Here is a 22,737-nt window from a genome sequence, read left to right as displayed (position 1 = left end):
ATGAATGATTCTATTTAGACAGTTCACTGAAAACAGTTGAACTTCAAAGGCCATATAAAATAATTTATTATCTCATTTGTGATTTAGAAACACACCAGCTGAAACTCTCAGTGCATATGGTAATAAGCAATATTTCCCTCTAAATAACCCTACTTTTCTCCAAGGACAAAAAAATTTTTTCCTTTCCATAGACTTACTATCAAAATCAAAAATTACTTACTATCAAAAATTATAACAAACCCCAAAACCTGTAGTTACATTTTATACTGTTAATTTTATTACTTTTTAAACACAGTAGGACTGTTAAACAAAAGAGATTTATTCCTACTTGCTTACCTGTAAAAGGGATTTAATGAGATCTATGAAATTTTATCTTCCAGTAATATTGTTACAAACTACTCAAACAGAGAAGTTTCCAACACGAAAGCGCCTACATGAAAGCATGTCCTAGAAAACAGGTGAAGGTTTTATCAGTGCAAAACACTAGCTAGACAAATGTTCCCCCTAGGAAGAATGCATTTATATATGTAGGAGGGTACAATAATATGTTCACCCAGAAAAAAGGGATCCACACTGATACAGGAGTAAACAGTGTTTATTGTTTCATTGTCACAGTAGAAAGTCCACCTATAACTACTTTATTTGAAATGACACAATGAGTGAGGTGATTCTGTTCTTTTCTTCTTAAAACAAGTAAGAGATGAGCTTCAATGATTTTTCAAAACAATTTGAACACATTACTGGGTAAAATATCTACCATGACAAAAACATAAAGGAAAAACCCCTAGTTTCTCAGCAGCACGGCATGATATTTCTTGTGCTGTGGTACTTCTGGAGAGAAAAGATGAAATTCAATTCAACTGTCACTTATAAAAAGGTGGGGGGGGATAAGTTAAAAATGAAAACAGCATAGCTACTTGCCCAATGGCATATAAAAGAAAACATATTTACAAGCAGCACATATTAATTCAGCTGGGGTAATTTAACTAACTATTCTGTTTATGAAGTTCAAATGGCAAGCTTCTCTCCTTCACTCTAGAGAGCAAAAATGATTCAATGAATATGCTACCTCAGTTCTGAGGCATCTTCATGCAGAGAATTTGAAGTATAGCAATTATGTTAATAAATATTGCACCAAATATACATTTAGTTTAGAAAAACAACCTGGTTTCAGCCAGGCTTCTCAAAAGCAAAGCAACATTCTTACTTTGCACCATTAATTCTTCTGATTATCGGACAAAGCTTACACAGAAACACAGAATTTGCAATTCCAGCACTGAAATTAATAAGACTGTTCTTTTTTTTATTTAAGTAATTCCCATCAGGTCTTTCCCTCTGGCTGTTCAACTGTATTTCATAGCATGGCACTGTAACATTCTGGCTCCCTTAAACCTTGTCTAGGAACAATATTAAAAATGTAAGTTACAGACAAAGAACTAGTCAAACCTTAAGAGCCAACTGAAAAAGTAAGTGGCATTCCTTTTACTTATCATATTTCAAAGAGCAGCACTTTTTCGTAGGACGATGCCATTAGTTGAGCTATGACATCTTTATTCATGTACCTATAAATCATTCCATTGTTAACCTCCTAAACTGCAGTGACTGCTGCCACCTATGGGATCTCCCAAGGAGCGGTCAGGACTTCCACTCGGCAGTTCCCTCTGCCGGGGATGTAGGTCTGACAAATGTGCAGGCACTTTTATTAACAGCAGGTGTCCCCACTTTTGCTGATGTTTTACCTCTAAGTCATCCCTTTAAAAGCATTTTCATATTTCCTAAAATAAACTCCAACTTCTGCCTGGAGTCTAAGTAGTAGCAAGGTGATTTGAGACAGGAAATTGCAGCCCTTGAACTCTTAATTCAGTTCAATAAATGCAATTTTGCAGAAAAACAAAAATTCCCTTGTTGTTAGCACAATGTTATCTGCTGTGATGTGTCAGCGGGCCCAGAGCCAAACAAGTTTCCCTCTAAAGCATAAGTTGAAATAAACCCAAGAAACTTTTAAGTAGGATAAAATCAGCTTAGTTTAGGCAATAGTTTCATCAAAGACATTGATGCTGCATCAGAATAACCTTACAAAGAAGGTGATGAATGAAAAACATTAAAATGCATTCAATTTGAAAGTCCCACATAATACCAGATTCAGTAATATATGCACAAACATACAGAAATACCCCTGGAAAAGCACTAACATTTGATGTTCAGCTTTTTCAAATCAATATATCTGACTTACTTAAAAAGCAAACAATTGTGCAGAAAGACAGTGCAGTTTTGTTTACTAAACAAGTTTTCCTACCCTTTAGGTACAAAAACTAGAAACATCTAATTTTACAAATATGTCACCTTTTTCTCTTCAGTCTCTACCTCCTCTATACTTAATCTTGGGGAACATAATTCTATTTGAATACATCAAGGCATTGTTCTTCAAAATCCAAGAGATGGGCATGGATAAAAAATGATGGCAGAGGAAAAGGGTAAATTTAAACTGGATGTAATGCAGTTAGAAGCCTAGGTGAGGTAACATTACAGCAAAGAGACTCTTACAACCAGATTCATTCTGTCAAGTAGAACACATTATCAAAATAAATAAAATACGGCACAGCTCTCCAAAAGAAATAGCACTAACAAAGAGATTAAAGCTAAGCAGACATTGAACAGCACATACCACCCTGCTATCAGTTTGATTAGAGCAAATAAAAAAGAACATTATTTAAGAGCAAGGTCTTAAAACAGGGACATTATTAAAGTCAGAGTTCTGCAAAGCAGAGATGTATTTATTGAGGTTTGATATAGAAGTAATTATTATTCAAAAGACTCAGTACTCAAAAGAAACTACAAAAGCAGGAAAGAAACATGAGAAAATACCTGAGAGACATTCCTAAGGCATCAGTATCTCTTTGACTGGGCACAAACAATAGCACAATTTGTTCTTTACACATCCCCTCCAGGGCTTAATGACAATAGAGCTACAAGGAAACTGAAATATTGAAAAAAGGCAGACATGAGCATATACTTGGCCATTCAACACTGAGTACTAGAAATACCCAGCCTTTCTTTTGGTGCTGGGAAAAAGCTATCTTTCCATCTCGCTTTCCAATTTGTTGTGGTTTTTTTTAATTAATAGGATAACATTATTGCCACAGTAAAGAAAAAGCAATTAATTTTCTATGCTAACACTGTTTCCTACCTTTTTGTAAGAAAACAAAACTCAAAGTCATGCCACGACTGACTCTCCCCTGACTAGAACACTAGACCTACCAAAAAAAATTTAAATTACCAGCCCCTGCCTTCAGCCCCAATATTGCCTGATGTGGAGTCAGAACAGTGACTTGCTGGTGGCAAGAGAAGTGGTAGAAATGCAGTCAATTTGGGTGTTTGTAGACTTGAGTGCAGGAGCTCCCTTAGGGCTCAGTTAGACATTAGATCTGCTTATCTGTCCTGTCAAATCTCATGGGCTTTGAGGCTTTTCTCTACCTGCTTCAGAGCAAAAGGGAACCTGGGTCTGCTGACGTAAGCATGCCTTCTCCTTTCAGGGGCATAAACTACTCTGAGATGTAGTGCACCTCAATCTAATGGTAATTCACTACCCAAAGAACAAGTCTTTCTTCTCTTTCTACTCTCCTCATTCCTGTCCAAACAATACATTCCAACTCCTACACTAGATTTGGTGATTCTGGGTTGTAGGCTAATCCACAAAATCCCAAGAAAATCCCCCTTAATTTACATCCCCCTCTCCTTCCCCCCTCCCCAAAAAAAACCCTCACTCCTGTTTTTCCTTTGGATTAATATACTGACCAACTCCACAGACACACAAGTGTTTTGCCCCAGAAGAGACAGAGGACAGCAGCACCAGGCCAGCAGAGAGGGCAGGAGAGCAGCAGGCAGTTGCACCAAGCACTGCATGAAGCTGATACAAATGATAGCACTTCAAGGGGGCATACTCCCCTCTCCTCCACTAGGATAACATCATGGAACCACAGCCTTGCCTCTTCAGCATGGATTAAAACACACACACACACACACACACACACACAACAACAAAATAAGCAACTTACTTGGGTAAATACATCAATATTTTTAAAACGGAACAGAAAAGCTGGGACACTACAGCCTGATGTTCTCTCCTCTCTCCCACAGGTGTTTTGTTTTAATTATCATTATTCTATTAATTCTCTTCCAGGCTGGAAAAGAAACAAACTGAAAACTGTGGTTTTAAATTTAATTTTCAAAGCAAAGAAAATCTGTTTTCCAAACCTGCTGTCTATTTAGGCAGAGCAGAGAAATGTAGCAAATAAATCAAGGCTATTCTGCGAGTAATACCCATAATTTTACAGAAGCTCCTATCACCTGTATTTCAGGAACAGAGATTGCTTTAAAATATTACATTACTGTAGTAACTCATGGTTTGGACCTGTCACCTTGATGTCTCTCTAATTTGGGAGTCCAAAAACCCATTCCAGATATTACCCAATCCAAACCAAGTGTTTTGTAAGAACAATCTCACAAGCCTTAAAACCAGGTATTCCTGCTGATTTGAAACACCTTTTCAGAATCATATGCGCACTATGAAATTTCTTTCCTTTTAAAAACAGATGGTTATACTTAACTATAGTGGAAGTTTTCCTATCTCTGGTAACCCTGTATTAAGTCACCCAATCACATTCAGCCAGTTTTCGTCCTCTAGTTGTTTTGATCATCTAAATCCTTGTCATACCTGCCCTGTCCTATGGGACATTTCTTATAGAGATCAGTGGGTTTACTATACAATCATCTCCAGCTCAGCTGTTCTCTGTCTGCCTGCAACTGCTGCTAGTAGAGGAAGAAGGTAAGTAATTGTGTTACTATACCCATTGCTGCTGTAGGAGCAAGAAAACAAGAAAAAGAGAGATAAAGCACACCCTAAAGAGATTACTATCAGGATCCTAAACTTTATTTGCATTAGTACCTAATCAGTAAAGGTGGGGAAGCTGCAAAAGCAGCAGCTTTCTGCTCCATTCTAGTCTAATCATCACCAGGAAAAGAGTTTGACTATTCAGATAATGCTCTCTGCTTCACATAGCTTGCATATCACTAATCACACATAGCTCAAAACATGGGGAACCTGGCACTTGAGCATTCAGTAACACAATCTGTCATGAACATTATAACCTATAATATGATATCTATGTCCTTAAGCAAATTGTCCTAGTTCATAGTTATGCACTATTAATTATCTTCAGCATTGTCTGAATAACCTATCTCACTCTCAATATCTTTCCTGTCTTACTTTTATAGTCCAAGCACCCCAAACCTGGAGCAGTCCAAATCAAACTTAACAATTTTGCAAAATTATGCACCAGTCCTGCATATGTCCTAAAATCCTGCCATCTTGATACATTAAAAAATTCCTTCTTTTTTTCTGATTTAATGTAATATGAATCCAGTCTTCAAGAAACCACAAGTTATTGTATTTCCCTTCCTGTTATACATCTCCTGTAGCCATTGTAGTCTCTTATTTTCTTATTGAAATAATGTAATTAAATAATGTGAATATGATTACTTGACTTACTTTACAAGAACAGGTCATCACTAATAGTTTGATGTGATTATGAAGCCCTGTATCTTCAAAGGGACAAAACAATAAAGAAAATACAATACACAAAGTCAATTATCTCCTATAATCTCTCAATTTACTTAAGGACATTACACATAGCACATTAAAAGTAAACCACATCTATTAACATACCACACAAAATTATTAAAAGACTACATGGATTGAAAATACACATCGTTAACATTACTCTCACATGCAGGTCCCTTCAACTGACTATACAATATGAATAGCTGAATGAGAACCACATTGGCCATGATGCATACAATTTCAATTTCTTTAATTCTTGACCTTCAGAGAATTATTAAAAGCCTGTACTTCCACTTCATGGCAACATAATTCTAGAATCTTGTAGTGTCATAATTTTAAAAGTACTTGATATAAACAGTTTTAATCTGTATTTTTACTTGAAGGTAGAGTATTACATGACAATATCAAGCCAGGCACTGCATATCTACTGTACTATTCTAAAAAGAAACAATATTTTAAATGTCTTCTGAAGACAGTTTTGATAATGAATTGTACATTTGCATTATTTTAATATCCCGTTTTAAACATCAAGTACATGCCATCAATCATTTTTAACATGTTTTCCTCTTCAGAAATGCCCTATCCTAAACAGAAAGAGTGAATAATTTCCACAACTTTTACCACAATATTCCAAATTTTTGTTAAATAAAAAAGTTCTGAATTTATGATGTAGCATTTCAATGCAACAATTCCTAGGTTTCAATAAATACTTGCTACTCTATTACAACTTGTGATTCTTCCATTAACTAAAACTAAAAGTGCAAAGACCTGTCTTCTAACCTGGTTCTCCTATAACTATATGCATGTCCCAGAAAAAACTTTCACCCCTTCTAGAACCACTCTCATTTTTATGGAAAGCAAATTATTAGGAAGTCACTGACATCACAGTAAAATGGCATTTTACTCTGCATTTCCTTGTACAATTTCAAAATCTGTTAATACTGCAGGTCAACATAAAAGCTCTTCCTATTCTCTAACTTTTTTTTTTCCACAGCAATATCCAAAGCATTTTCACTTTCTTTTCCTTTCTGTGGGTAACTCAGGATGCAATTTCCAAAGTTCTATGTCAGTCTTAAGAGTCTTAGTCGCCTTTGAGTCTGTTCCCAGCCAAACACCAAGACAACAGGTCATGATAATGAATGAGGGATCTGACCCAGAGTCAATTCACTCAGTCACCAATTTATATTGGAATGACAAGTTAGGTATATGCCTGGAATTCCCCATCAGTACGTATAATCGTAATAAGCTTTGTCACCTGTAGTATCTCAGCCCTTTTCCTAGGCAGATTGTCATTTGCTGAAGTTTACAAGAACTGATATCATCAGTGGGTTTAGCTCACCTGGTTCCATCGCCTCCTTGGAAAGACTGACTCTCTCTTCACAGCACATGTTTTGTAGTCCTATTCCACAAATGGTCTGATTTAAATTATTTTTTTAGTTGATTCCTCACTCAGGAATAAAATGTGAATATGACTCGGTATCTTTGATCAGGGCAATTTCTTTCTTAGTTTTCCAGTAAATGTTTGGGACCTAAGCAAATGAGGAGACAATGGGATTCTAGTCTCTCTTTTTTGTGGCAGTTCTCAACCTTAAAGTTCTCTCAACTCTGCAGTGTGGCTGCAGTTGTCGTGGCTCCTTAAGACATCAGACCTTGTACCATAATTCTCCAAACTGTTCTGGCATTGTGGACAGCAAGTTCAGGCTCTTCTAAATTTGTGTTGTCTTGAGGAGTGGTCCTGTCCTTAGTGTGCTGCTTTGCCAGCTACTGTCAGGGTAGCTGAGAAAAGCTGAAAAGTCAAGCTGAAAAGTCAACCCATCAGGGGCCAAGTGAAGTGGTGCAAGCCCAGCCTGAGTGGATAAAGGATCATTTGAACTTTCTGCCAGCAATTCTCCTGAGATATTAAACAGTCCAAATTGGTCTTCCTCCTTTTTGCCATAGGCTTCTTCAAAGACTAACACAATGTTTGCCAAGCTGTTTCAGTTAGCAAGGGAGAAAGCCAATAATCTACATTTTCCCCTTTCACTAGATTCTCCCAGAAATCTACTTAAACTCAGTGCTCCCTTCTGATGCTAATTTGGACAGGAAATACTGAGGTCTGATCTTGTCTTCAGTTAAATGGTTTTCTGAAACTGTTCCTTGCTACTTTTGTGCTTCAGAAAATGCAAAAATGCCTGAAGTTGTGATATAGACCAATCCCGTATGCAAATTCCTTTTTTTTTCATCCTTTAGCAAAAACTTACTGTAATTTGTCCATTGACAATAGATTAGATCCTCCAATAAAATTATCAGTAGGTCCTGCAATATCACAGACAGGCTGTCCAATTCTTCTGTAATTGTTTCTCCTTTCCTAGTGTCCTAGAAACAATAGGAAATATGAATTTTGAGGGTTGCTTGTTTGTTGAGGTTTTTTCCCTTATTTTTTTTTTCAAAATATTGCATTTCAGAACTTATTACTCCATTCTGTAATGAGTTACTCTCACCTTAGACAGTATAAGGGTACTAATCTTCCTACAAGAAGACATCAGGGATTAATAGGTATTTATCTCAGTATAAAATTTTTTCCTTAAATTCTCCAAAACAGAAAAAACTAACTACCCTTTAAGGTTCTCTGTGAATTGAGGTGTGTTTTATAACTCTCATTTGTTACAAATATTCTTCTAATTAAGTGGAAGCTAAATTATAAATTCCTATTTTCATTGTAAGGAAAGTAAATACATTTCAATCAATAAGGTTGCACTGCAGCAAACCAACTTCAAACAATGCCTGTACATAAAACATCAAGGCTAGCCAGACACTGAAGTAAAAACCTCCAAACACAAATTTTGCCTGGAGTAAAAGAAATATTGCTGGTTTAACTTTATCTTTTTAATATGTACTGATTTTCAAACAAGTTTATGACACAACCAAAAATAATGTTCTTCACACACACAAGAGCATCATGAAGAAAAAAAAGTGTTAATTATAATACATAAAAACTAGAAAAAATAATAGCTAGAGCAAAGGCTAACAGTTCAAAGGACATTTTAAGTAAGACACACAACTAACTTCTTTCCTTTATAAGCTTCAAAAAACCCTAGCACAAGTAGTTCTTACATAACTGGAAAGGAAAACATATCAGCCTTATTTGCACATTGTTTATGTCCCTAAACCTTAAATCACCTTTAACAGGTTTTGGGAATATGATAATTGATGACTGAAATAGACAAAATTTTATTTTTAGATCTGAGATAGGAAACAGCAATTATTTTTTTATTACATAAAGAACATGAAGGTGATTTGAAGGTCAGATAATCTGAAACCATGACTTCATGACTACATTAAACCCCCACATACTTCTTTGGACATCATTTGAGCTACGCAGTGGACTAGTCAATATTAAAGTGTATCTGCTGTGCATGTGGGCTCCACAGCTCCTGACAAGAAAAGGAGTCTCCTAAATTTACAGAGGTTGTTACTATAATGGACCGCTTCATCCTCCCCCACCAAGCCATGCTGTACCAGCAAGGAGGAAAAAAAACCTTCCCAACAGAAGATGGACTAAATGCAATATGCACCACAAACCGTGGCCCTCACAGCATAAATTGTGAATATTCCTCAACAAAACTAAGCTTGAGGGTGCATAAGGCCACACTGCAGAAGCAAAAAGATCAAAGCCTAAACCAATTACAGCCTAGTTTCACAGTATGCCTTTGAAATGCAACAGTGATATATATATACCTTATTTAATACATTATATTGATTTTTTGCTAATATTCGTCAGCATTGCCAATATGATTTTGGTTATCAAATCTTTACACACAGCAGTTCTGCACTTGCAATTAAATCTGAAACTGTGAATAAAAATATTTAGAAGAACAGATGGAAAACTACTTCTAAATTTAGATATATGTTCAGCTATATTGGGCCACCTACTTAGACAATATCTGTATCTGAGGCAACAGTATATAAGCAAAACAGACGAAAGATAATGCTTTATTATAATCTTCTTGTGATGTCAAGCACAAAATTATCTTCAGATTCAGATCTACATAATTAGTGGGTTTTTTTATTTACCTTCAGAATAATTCTGTAACTCAGTAAGTTTGCTTATATTTTTATACTTTCAAGGCTATACAGGCAATCAAGGAGCAATTAATTGTACTTAGTTTGAAATAATGTATCATATATTTCAGTTATGCAGGATTATCCTATGAGAGCTTCCTTATATTTTTTGAAAATCATATGCAATGCTTTAATGTTCTGTAACATAAACAAATACATTAACTGTTTCCAACAGAACTGCTAAATGGTTTATTCATGTTTCATCTTAGTGGGGTTTTTTTTCTCCAAAATGAATCAAGTTTACAAAAGAATATTGAACAAAGAAGCATTATCCTCTCTCTGATCTTTGTTCTGATCATGAAGATTTTAAACAACATTAGTCTCACACATAGCAAATTACTGCTTGTTAACTACTGTTGCCAACTGTTAGGGTGCGTCTGCCTCACTGTATCAGTTTGACCCAGCTTCTAGTGCTTAATGGTCCTCCAGGCTAAAAGCGAAAGCTGATCCATCAGGCTTACATTAGCATAGAATAACACTCAATGCTTATTGATGTGCATGCAGTGTAACTACCACCCCCGGCACCTAGCTCAGTCCATTATTTTCATTTTATCTCAAGTCATTTGTATGGTTGTCTGCCCCAGTTAAAGCTGTGGCAAGACTGGTACTTAAATGAATTTGTGAGAAAGGAGACAAATGGCCCCTGAACTTCAAGCACTTTTCTATCATGACTTGCTAACATAAAATACACTGGTACTGTTAGGTCCACTTAGTGAGCATATCTAGAATGGCCTTAAGTAGGCAAGAAAAATCACTTAGGACTCTATCAGCTAAAAGGACTGCTGATTAAATGCTGGGGGTGGTGGAGTGTAGGCTGTGACTGTTTGGGGTGTTATTTTTTCAGTGTGATGTTTTTAAAATGCTGTTTTGATTCTGCTCATAAACCAGGAAACTTCAGCACCACAACATTCAAAATATTCTGTTTTGAGTATCTGGCTTTAACTAAACACTGCTCATTAAGATTAAAAATACTGTGAAATCTCCATACTGTAGCAAAAAAAAAAAAAAAAAAACAAAAAAAAAAAAAAAAAAAAAAAAAAAACAGTGAAACTTAAAGGTACACATGGTATAATTGTCTTAATAAAAATCTTTGAAAACAAAGCAAGCTATCACAAGCTTCAGGGCATGCCAAACTAAGTGGCCACAAAACATAATTACTGCAACAAAGAGCCACAAATATTCAACAGTCACGAAACTGTGTAAAGAAAACCACAGAACAGATTCTAAAGTTTCCCTTCACACTACTTCACAAAATGTAAATTAAAAATTGCTGCAATTTTTGCATTTTCCAAGAAAACTATAATTGAGCATTACAAAGCAAAAAGAGCCATTGCAGATGTTAAGATAAACTGAGCTTGAGTTTAAACAAGCATTAATCAATTTCTATTGCTGCATGGACAGGAAAGCACAGGAATTCAAGAAAAAAAATGTTGGTCAATCAACAGTTACATCAACAACATATGGTCAGTCAGACTGCCCAAGGAGTCTGACATATTTTCATTTCCACCATAAAAAGCACTAATATCCCTACTTGCAATATGCACCTAAATACATATATAGTTCTACAGTTTTAAAAAGGATCAGCCAAAAAAAAAAAGCTATGTCACCAAAAACTATGAAAGAACAGTCCTCAGAATAATGACTCAGCCTTCTACCCTCCCATCCACTATTAGTGAATGACAAAATGGTTATCCAATCTAAATTTCTTAATAAAAAGAAAGAGTGTTGATGTACTGGTAACTCAGTCTGTGTCAAGAAAGAAAAATTTAATGTGAGGAAAGAGCAGTAAGCTTGAAAAATGTAAGGACATTAAGAGGATGCGTGTGCTGAGGAGAAGACATCACCTTCCTTTTTGCAGTGCTCCTGCAGCACAGGGAATCCCCTGAAGCTGGCTGGTCTCCAATCCAATAGGGCAATTCTCTTTATACCCCAGTGAGCCTCCAGGACATGAATGTAAGCAGGAGGATTGTTAGTACTCCTGGGCAGTCAGAATAAGGATATGAGAATTACATTTTATGCTTTGAGTACAAAACTGCATGTGTTATGAGCAGTAGCATCTTTATGAGTCTAAGAACATTTAAGGGATGAAAGTGTGAAGAAAACCAAAACTGCTAGTTAGTTCAAATGCTTTTACAAGGGTTACCCCACTCCTCTGGGTAAAATTAAAATACACATATGTAGTCCAAGTAGCTAAAATAACTATTCCTCAGAAATCCATGGTCCTTCAAGTCATAGAAACTGTTTTCAAAAGAGTTTCATGAATCAGAAATGAAGGGGAAGTAATAACAAAATGAAGAGCAGAAAATAACTGAACTACACCAGGCCAAATGTACGTCTGTAAATGCTCTCTAGGGTAAAACTGCATTGTAGCTACACATACAAAATATTGTGGGAATAAGAACTTTGCTGTAATAACAATATTTCGTTCATAATCTGACACTGTTCTGAATAACTACAATCAGCCACAGGTGTTTTTATAATCTTCTTCAACATAATGCAGACAATTTTACTTTTGTTTAACAACAACACTTAGTCTACAGAAGAGTCAAGTGAAGCAGTAACATTACTTTGGGATAGATTAGTAGAAGTACAGCATAAGGCAGTCTTCCAGCACAACTGTTTCTGAGCTATCAAGCAGTGCTGGTATTTGGAGAAAGAAAGAGAGTGAGTTATGTGCCCATCATACCAGGGATTTGTACTGTGATTACTGTGGATGCTGAAAAAAACCACTGAAAAGCTGTTGCACAAGAGCAGACATAACCTGAATATTAGGTTTTGAAGAGTAAAAGCACAGACTCTACTTAGAAAGGCAGAGCTCACATGAAGAAGGAACTAAGTTCCAAGAAGGCTTTTGCACACTTAATAGCTTAAAAGGTATTATACCACTAATGTAATTAATTTAGAAGCCTTAATTTCTGATCCTTCTTGTTCTTTGCTTTAGATTCACTTGTTCTTTGCTTTAGATTCTTCTCTTCACATACCAATGCTTCCGAGCAAATTGCGACTCAGCCCATTCACACCCTGAGGTGAACACAATGAATGTGCTGTGCTTTGCATGGCAAGAAGGATGGGAAAAGCTAGGCCACTCAGTCAAGGTGGTACCTATTAAGAAGTAGAGGATTCATTGCCTAAGTTCTCTAAAGACAGCCTCTAACAGGCACGTGGAATTACCACACCTTGGCTCAGATGAAATGACAGAACTAAAGTGTGGTCAGAATAGTTTCAGTCATTGGTCATGAGGCACTGCTCATTTTCAGGGGTGTGAAAACACCCTGTTGCCTTGTTGACCACATCATCCATTTCTCAATCTTGGCCAATTTTTCCTGGCTTTGAAAGAAAGGCATTCTTGTTTATGTCACACTAAAAAAACTTCAAGGAATTGTTTATGTAGTTCAATTTAAGGACATACTTAAAAATTCTTCTATACTAGGAGCCACAGCATGTGAGGTATTACTACATGATTACTTCTAAACCCTACATAAGCTCAAGACCAAAACCTCAGTAGTTCTCAAGTTAAAAGGGTTCAGCAGTATGAAGAGGTAGGTAGAACCATCTCCCCACCACTGTCATTTAATCTCTGGTGAAATAAAGAAGTAGTTCCAGTGAACCAGCTACTCAGCCATATATTGAAAATATGTCTCTCATATTGGAGAACTACTCTCTCAAAGTAGTTTCATTCCCAGGCAGCCTGTTCTATACATTTCTGACTAACCACTGTATATTCACATCTTTGAATGTAAAAAAGGAGGAATATATGTTTGCTACACTGAGAACCTAGGACAAATTCAGGAAGTCAACACAGCCTTCCAGTTATTTGTTCTTTTTTAAGATTTTTTTTTTTTCTAGGAGGTTGCAACTTGATTCCTAATCCTTGCTCTTTCAATTGAGGTTATCAGTAAGGGTGCCAATTATTACACACTGTAGTACTCCACATCATGGGGAAACCTAACCCACAGAGAACCACGGGAAGATGCGCCGCAAAATAAGCCTTTCACTTTTTTTCAACCACTGGTTGAAAAGGTGATTTCATTATATTATGGAGTCAGAGAGATCTCCAAACATTTAAAAGGAAAATTAGTATGAGCTCTAGTGTTTAAAACAGCATCAAGGAAGAAAACCTATCAAGTTTGTTTTGTTTTGTCATCATTACTACATAGTAATTCTCTTGGGTCAGATAACCTGCATGCACAAATAAATGGTAAATTAAATCTAGCCTTCCATGAATTTCAGAAGACTCAAAATATTTCACACCAAATTTATATTTTAAAAAAAGCAATACAAACTAGTTGGAGTTTATTGGGTATTTCACAGAAGGATAATTTTAATGACAATCCTATTAAACCATCTCCACATGCCACCTTAATTATTATATACCTCTGGAACAGGCTGCCCTTTCTTCTCAAACCCTGTGGGAACTGATAAACTAGCTCTGCAGAAATGAGCTTTCTGGCTGTTTCTCAGGCCAGCATTCCCCAACATTCTTTTCCAACAAACCATGTGGGGGTTTCTCTTGGAAAACAGTGTTGGATAAATGAACATTTCTGCATGTTGTCACAGCAGAGTGAAAGCCCTATGTGATCAGCAGGCAAGATCACAACTGAAAAAAACATACCAGCTCCTCTCAAAAATAACTTAAATGAAGGACTTGCACATTACCTTGGAAAATCATCGGGAATTCTGTATTTTGGTATTATTGCCTTGACACAAACACTTCAAAATAAGAAAATACCAGACATATCCCACTTTTTCTGAAAGGAAGGTGCACATTTGGAATGTTAATTCATGAAAACAAGTAAGTAAGGATAATAATCCATACATTAGTATGTACGGTCAAGAGTATTTGGCAGTCATACAAGCTATCCACATGCACCAGAATACTTGCCTCTACACAAAGTAATCAGGTATGCAAGATAGATACAGATGTCATCCTAACAAGATACTGTCACACCATGTCTATAAACAAGCCTTTTGAAACAAAATAACATGAAAATGCATTTATTGTGTGTAGCCTGAGATACAGAGGCAGACCATGGACAGAAAACAGGAAGATAGAAAATACGTAGTAAAAATTGTTTCAGGATAAGGATGGGCAGATGTAAAAAAGGGATTATTTTGAAGGGATTGGACGTGTTGCAATATGCAGAAAGCAAGTGTTAATAAAGCGTAAGAATTAGGAGCAGAGATTACTGAGAACAGAGAAGTGCATTTAACAGCTGAAAGTGAGATGAAGTCAGCAGAAATAAGAAGTCATTTAGAAGACTCTTAGAGGTAGCATAGAAGATTTGTTTAATGTAATCATTTAGGAAAGGAAACAAGATATTGAATGATTTTTAGAACTGGTTAGAATTAGAGTTATATATATATCCCACAGCTATGATTAAAATCACTGAATCTGGGATCATATCTTTTTTCAAAAAATCCTGCAGTGAATACAATTGTTCTTTAATTCAGTGTACTTACAGAACATGGAAGGAAATATAGCTTCTAAAAGTACTCTGGAAAGATGGCTAATGGGTATAGGAAGAAGCTGGAAGAGTGAATGACAACAAAACTAACAGAAAGGGTGGCATGGCATTAAGTCGATCAGGGCTCGAATAAACCTACCAGGAAAGGAGGAATGGCTGAGAATCAGAGCACAGCACTGCTGGATCCCAGCAATCCAGCAGGAAGGACCATCAGGAGCACAAGGGCTAGTCCCTGCAAAGGGAGTATCCTCCTCCTTACCACAGAGGTGCCATTACCATTGCTGAGAGGCCAGCCTTGGCTAACAGTGCGTCCATCTTGGAGCCAACTGGCGTTGGCTCTATCAGACACAAGGGAAGCTTCCAGCAGCTCTTCACAGAAGCTGCCCTTGTAGCACCCTCACTACTAAAACCCTGCCAAAAAGCCCTAATACACGCTGTTAACACAGGCTGTTTAAGAAAGCCCTGAGCAGACAACACTTTGTACATACAGAAAGAAACCAGAATCTCATTCACTTCCCAATGCAGTAGTGAACAGAGATAAGGAAAATGATAGATGGGAGCCTGGCCTGAATTTATAGATTTCTACTACAAAATACGTGCAATTGTGCAGCTACTTTCTCTGCCCCTTCTCTTAGTTTCCTATTGACTCAGACTTAAATCCCTCTTGAAGGGCTCATAGAGCTACAGTTTTCATCTATTAAAAAGGTGAGTTTGTGATTATAAATTCAATTCTAGTACATTCTTTTCCTTAAGACTTCAACCTATTTTTATTAATCACTGACTTCTCACAGAGCTGCTTCTGCTCTGACAGGAGTGCGGGTTTCAGGATTTGACAAAATGCAGCTTTAGTTCAAGGTCTTTAAAAAGTATTTAGTAAGCTGAAGCAAAAAAATGCTTGCTCCAATTAAGTCCATGATACAAATTTCTTTAAACAAAACTGAAATCCACTCTCTATACAGAAGACGACAAAAATTATGCCACTAGCTGAATTTCATTGCCAAGCTGTCAACTTGGATTTCTTCTGTTTAAAAATAGCTGTTCATTACATTCAGTAATGGGCTGTCAAAGCATTACAGCGCTGAACCTATATCATATACAGTAGCAATTGGGCAATGTGCATTATTATGTTTAGATTACTAGCATTTTTACAAGACCTCTGGGCTAATTTTAAATGAGATGGTTGACATGAACTGAATCAAAACCAATTTCATTTTACTTTAAAGCTACTACAGATTTTTCATTTGTACCTGACTAAATGAGGCCTTAATAAAAGTAAACCAAAAGATTTACTGAATGTGACCATACAGTATATTCATCCTTTTGTTTGCTTTCAAGGATATATGTACTCTAAACAACATACAAATAATAAAAATACTCTATTTGCCAAATTAAATAACATTCCCAATGGTATGAATTGGTATTGTTGCTCCTATGAATACATAATAGGTAGTTAGCAAAGAAATCATGCCTAAAGCATACATGCAGTAATATTTTAGCAGGATGAAATAATTAGAGATGTTTTTAAACTAACAAATGCATAACCTGTCTTAATAGCTCATGATCTAATTTAGCATATCATAAAAAAAAACAAAACTATAAAAAGGTATCCAGAAAGCACAGTTGAAACATCCTTACACAGCAGGATGTCATAAACATAAAGGCATGCCAGAATGGCTCACAGCTATGAAAAAAAAAAGAGACTAAAACAAGATATGATGATTTGCAAATATAAATAATGAATTCCAGGACCAGATTATAGACTTCTTTATCTTCATTAAAAAACCCAGCAGAATAAAGGAAAAACAGACAAACAAAACAAAATCACACACTGTGTATAAAGCTCTATACCTTCCTTGTTTTGTTGGAAAACAAATTATTTTTCTACATTAAGAAGACAAGAACTCCACTGAGGTAACTCAGTGGTTATGCAGCAACACTGGGCTGTATGGCTCTTCAGTTTACAGTAAAATATTTTCCTGAGTTTTTGGTTCAGCTGCAAAACATTTGTCACATTAAGAAGTTTGTCAGACTGGGTTTCAGCATCAAAGAAAAAAAATATCATTTATTAATCTTAATTATGACCATATTTAGTATCTTCATCTATTACATAGTGGGATTGAGTGCACTCCCAGCAAATTTGCAGATGACACCAAGCTGAGTGGTGCATTTGACATGAAGAACAGGATGCCATCCAGAGGGACCAGGACAAGCTCAAGGAGTACCTTGTGAGAATCTTCAAGGGAGTACCTTCAAGGGAATCTTGTGAGATTTAACAAAACCAAGTGCAAGGTGCTGTATCTGGGTCAGGGAAACCATGGTATCAACACAGGCTGGGGGACGGAAGGATTCAGAGCCCTGCCAAGAAGGACTTGGGGGTGCTGCTGGGTGAAAGTCTGGATGAGACCCAGCCATGTGCCCTGACTGCTCAGAAGGCCAAACGTGTCCCAGGCTGCATCCAAAGCAGCGTGGGCAGCAGGGCCAGGGAGGGGATTCTGCCCCTCTGCTCTGTTCTGGTGAGACCTGCATCCAGCTCTGGGGGCCCAGCAAAATAGGGACAAGGAGTGAGTGCAGAAGAGGACCACAAAAAGTGATCAGAGGGATGGAGCACCTCTCCTATGAGGAAAGGCTGAGAGCCTTTCCTGTGGTTGCTCACCCTGGAAATGAGAAGGCCCTGGGAAGTCCTTTTGCAGCCTTTCAATACAGGTTGCTCTGACACGTGGTAGATACCCAGTCCCTGGAAACATCCCCATCCACCCTGATGTTAATTCTGACCAACCTGATCTTGCTGAAGATGTCCCTGCTCAACACAGGGGATTTGGGCTCGATGGCATCTCACCAAAATTATTCTATGTTTCTATATAAATAATCTGCTAATAAAAGACTTTGGAGATATTCAGCACTAAGACAATCAAAAGCATGCAAAAGCCATGCAGATGTACTTAAGTGTTCACAGAAAAAGCATATACAAAAACAACATAACCCTTTGAATAAAACTAGTAACGGAATTCAGCTGCAGTGAGTTTCACAGGTACAAACACCAGTACATCCACAATCCTCTCCACTGTGCCAGTAACAGCAAAGAATATTTGCAACACTAAATGTGATAGCAATAATTTCTAATTTCCACATTGTTTTCCCCTTTAAATTAAATTAACATAAATTTATAATATATATAAATGTTATTTGGATAGGTGTTTTAAATACGATGATTTATTAGTTTCTGCACTGTCTTTAGCCATGCTTTTTGGTGCCAGACCTCAAAACAAAGCCAAAACTGAAGCCAGCTATTTCCCACCAGTCAAGTATGTGCTGTCTGATAGTTGTATAATGTTTGTCAAATATTTCTTCTGGAAAAACAAATTTCTAACAACTGAGGGGGACATCATTATTCATCCCAGCTTACTTGATAACTATCACATGATTACAGGGCTATCTAAAATATACACAGAATTTATTATATATCTGTAAAACTACTTGCAGTGTTCTTGGTAAAAAGAACTAACAAGCATGGCAGATAGCACTAGGCTTTTTATGACAAAATTATGCAAATTCCATTAAATATGCTTTATAATCAGTCTGGAATCCACCATGATATTGAGGTGATATTAACTCTCATCTGACTTAGAATAAGGATTGAATGAGAGCAAATATTTCTGTACTGTGTGGTATATCACTTTGTGAGAATCCTAGAGTATCTAGTGCCAAACATGCATTAACAGCTTCACAGTAAAACATGACACAATATATTACAACACCTCCAAAGAGGCAGCTGTGATCTACTGTGTCAAAAACTCCATTCAAGTAGGCTGTCAAGGTGTACAAGGCCTCTGATCTTTGATACATCTGAATGCATTATCAAAGCTCCTCATCTATGAAGATGAAAATTATCTTAAGCGACAGAAAATGTAGACTACGTTGCTAAATCACTACACTGAAGAAACAATAAAGAAAGATAGCAATATCCAAAAGTTTTGAGAAAATAGAAGAGAAAGGTATGACAATTAAAAAAAATATATATATACATTTTGGAAAAAGCAGTACACAGGAAAACAAACAATGAAGTTGACATATAGTCAAGGCCTCCTCAAACACAAAAAAAAAATACTTTCCTCCTAAGCAATCTGTAGTTTAGGAAGGTAAGTGATGTCTAATGCTGTCACATTGTACAGTATAACCATTCCTGAGTGACTGATAAGGAAAAGGATTTCTGATGGATTAGCTAGGTATGCTGTGCCTTGATAGAATGAAAAGATAAAATGAAAGATCATATAATGTGGGACATAGCACTGGGTGACAAGATTTACTAAGAACAATGTAATGCAGAAAAACACTTAGATCTTTAGAGCACAGAATAAAATTGTTTATCAATTATTTCCAGTTCTGCCTTTGGCATTTAAAAGAACTCTTTTTATGATTCCGTCTTAAGTTGGTCTTTGTCTTTTAGCAAATGCTCTCTTTTAATTACATTCACATTTTTGCAGAGAAGAGTGTAATAAAATAAAAATTAAGGATTTATCTAAATTGCAATATTATCAGTTCATTAAGACAAAAAATTTTAATACCTCCTCCTATTTTCCAATATACCCTGGAGACAGATACCTCTCAGGCTCTGAGATGTTACCCATTTACTCGCTGTAATATTTTCTGCGACTGCATGTAGGTCCTTCCAAAATGGCAGCACGTGTTCACTGGGGAATTCTGTTCACCACTGAGAACACTGTGAACACATCTGCTCCCACAGTGCAATCAGTGAGATAACAGAGAAGCCTTTGGAAACTGACATTAAGATATTTCAAATGTCAATCGGTAAAAATAAACAAACATCAAATTTGGAATGAAAAGAGCACAAGTGAGAAAAAAGAGCCATCTTTAAAATGCACACAAAAGTTAGAAACTGTTCTAAGTACTGGCAACTAAGAAAAATAGAAAAACATACATAAATGGAAAGAGTAGAAAAGAGGAGGGAATGGTCAAGGTAAGGGACATATTGTAATGTAAGATTTGAGTTTCTCAAATACAGTAAATATAAGAACAATTACTATTCATGCTGTGTCCTACCAGACCACTCCACTTGTTCCATTTCTGGCTAATTTACCATCACACCAATACCTTTCATTTGTTTACAATGAAAGGAGTTTTTTCTTTATTTTCACCCTTCATTCTCTCCACAGACTTTTATACTACAGGTCATACTTCTCTCTTCTCGGCTCATCACCTCCTCAAAAAATGCTCTACCTCATGAAGTATTGTTCATTTCTCATGACATTACCAGGTTCTTTCTTAGAGATCTCCATAGAATCCTTCACATTCTTCTTCACCTTCAAAAGTAGTATGGCTCAAGGAAGGGGGTTCTACCCCTCTGCTCTGCTCTGGTGAGATCCCTCCTGCAGTGCTGCATCCAGCTCTGGGGTCCCCAAATAGGAAGCACACCACTCCTCTTGGAGTGAGCCCAGAGGAGGACACCAAGATGATTAGAGGGATGGAGCACCTATGAGGATTGTGCAACCTGGGAAAGAGAAGGTTTTGGGGTGACCTAATTGTGGCCTTCCAGGAAATTCCAGGAAAGATGGGGCAAGTCTATTTACAAGAGCACTTAGTGACAGGACAAGGGGGAATGGATTCAGCTGAAGAAGAGCCAGTTTGGATAAGATACTGGGAAAAAATTCTTTACTCTGAGGGTGGTCAGGGAATGGAACAGGTTGCCCAGGGAAGTTGTGGATGCCCCATCCCTGAAAGTGTTCCAGGTGAGGCTGGATGGGGTTTTGAGCAACCTCGTCTACTTTTGTCATCATCACATCACACAGAAAAGTCATGCCCACACAGATGCTGGTTTTGTTTCACAACAAGAGATCATAGTACTACAAAAACAAAAGTTAAAATGGCATGTAACATACAACTACATAAAGAAAAACACTCCCATTTTACTTATTTGAAAAATTAAGAATAAGGCAGAGATTGTTAGCCATAATTCTCCTTGTCTTGCCATTAACATTACATTAAAACATTCTTAAAATAGTGAGACTGATGCATAATCATCAATATTTTAACAAGTTTTCAAAAACACCAGAGAACTATCATAATAGCCAAAATCTGCAATTTGTCTTTTGAGTTATTGAAGCAGTTGTGCTCTGATTCTGCTCAGAAACAGTATTTATTTCAAATGTCACCATAAAAAATACAAAACAAATTTGATTTGATTATTTAATTTTTGTAATTGAATATTGATATCCCCCAACAAATCAGTTGCAGAGGCACAGCAAGAGGATAAAGTAATAGAGTATAATGAAGCAAAATCATATGATGAGGACATCCTATTACAGTTATGTGAGATTTCCACAATGTTTATCTGCATTTCAATTACAATATTGCTTCCTTTAATACACATAGCAAGGTCATAAACTAATTCCATATTTGATCCTAACTCTGATTGTTTTCCATTAATCCAAGAAGGAGAGCTGTCAAGAATATTCAAGGTCTATGTTAACTAAATATAATCTACTTTAAAGGTTCTGTGACTTGTTGAACTAAACCTCAATCCTGTAAATCTGGGGTCCCATTTAATAGCATAGAGTTGTATACAGCTGCAGAGAAGTGGAAATATATTTGCATACAGATATTTCAGTAAATGCCATCAGTAAAAGCACATCAATTTTCCAAAGTTTTAATCATGTGTACCTGACTATCAACCAGTCCTACGGCTTGCTCTAACTCATCCTGGTAGGAATGTCTGTGGTCACTTCCTTTATGGATAAAGGGAGGGCTTTGAGGAAAACAAAGGCTGTGTGGGAAGGTCATAGCAAGCCATTTCCTTTACTCAAATCATACTAAATCACACTATTGACATCCAATGACGGAAACAAGCTTTTTTTTCTGTCTTAAAAATAATGATGATGAATACACAATTGTCACTTGCTTGCTAGATTAAAAAAATTGCCATATATTTACACAGTACAGAAGATAAACTGTTTGTTTCAAATAATAATAGCATTATGTTACTTTCAGTCCACATTCTCAAGGAATGCACATATTTGTACATACTACCCAATTCATAGGCACACATGGATGTATAAATATATCCACCATTACCTAGAATTAAATCATTGTACTTAAACTCTCTTAAAATATTACATTAAAAATTATTTTAGATGAGCGTCGTCATTATTAGACTTTAAGTGCTAAGGCCAAAAGCATGTTAACTCCTTTTTTTTTTTTTTACTTCATAAGGATCACTGAACACGTCCATGCTCACAGACAAAGCTGAAAAGACCCTCTGCTGAATTTCATCTAAAATTTACAGAGTGGTTTTTAAACTACTCTATTACAAATTAATATTAAAGAAAACACTCTCAGCAAAGCCTTAACAATCATAAAAACAAAATAGCTTTTCCTCTCCCCTCCAAAAAAAGGGAATTAGAGCTACTGTAGCATTTCTTCATTGATTGTAAATTTAAAAGGACCTCTGTATGGTTCTGCTTTGCACTCATAGTAGACAAAGAATGAATAAACATTTATCCAAAACAAAAGAAAATGTTGCACATGAGAAGCGATGTA

General features: G+C 36.4%; 1 protein-coding gene across 1 annotated transcript in view; it reads right to left on the bottom strand.

The window, feature by feature from the left end:
* Positions 1-22,737, bottom strand: part of CAMKMT (calmodulin-lysine N-methyltransferase) — a 213,872-nt gene that overhangs the window by 139,574 nt on the left and 51,561 nt on the right.

This window comes from Camarhynchus parvulus, chromosome 3 (assembly GCF_901933205.1).
Source record: "Camarhynchus parvulus chromosome 3, STF_HiC, whole genome shotgun sequence".
NCBI classification, from domain to species: Eukaryota; Metazoa; Chordata; class Aves; order Passeriformes; family Thraupidae; genus Camarhynchus; species Camarhynchus parvulus.
The sequence above is the reverse complement of the archived record's forward strand: the minus strand, read 5'-3'. Positions and strand labels throughout refer to the sequence as shown.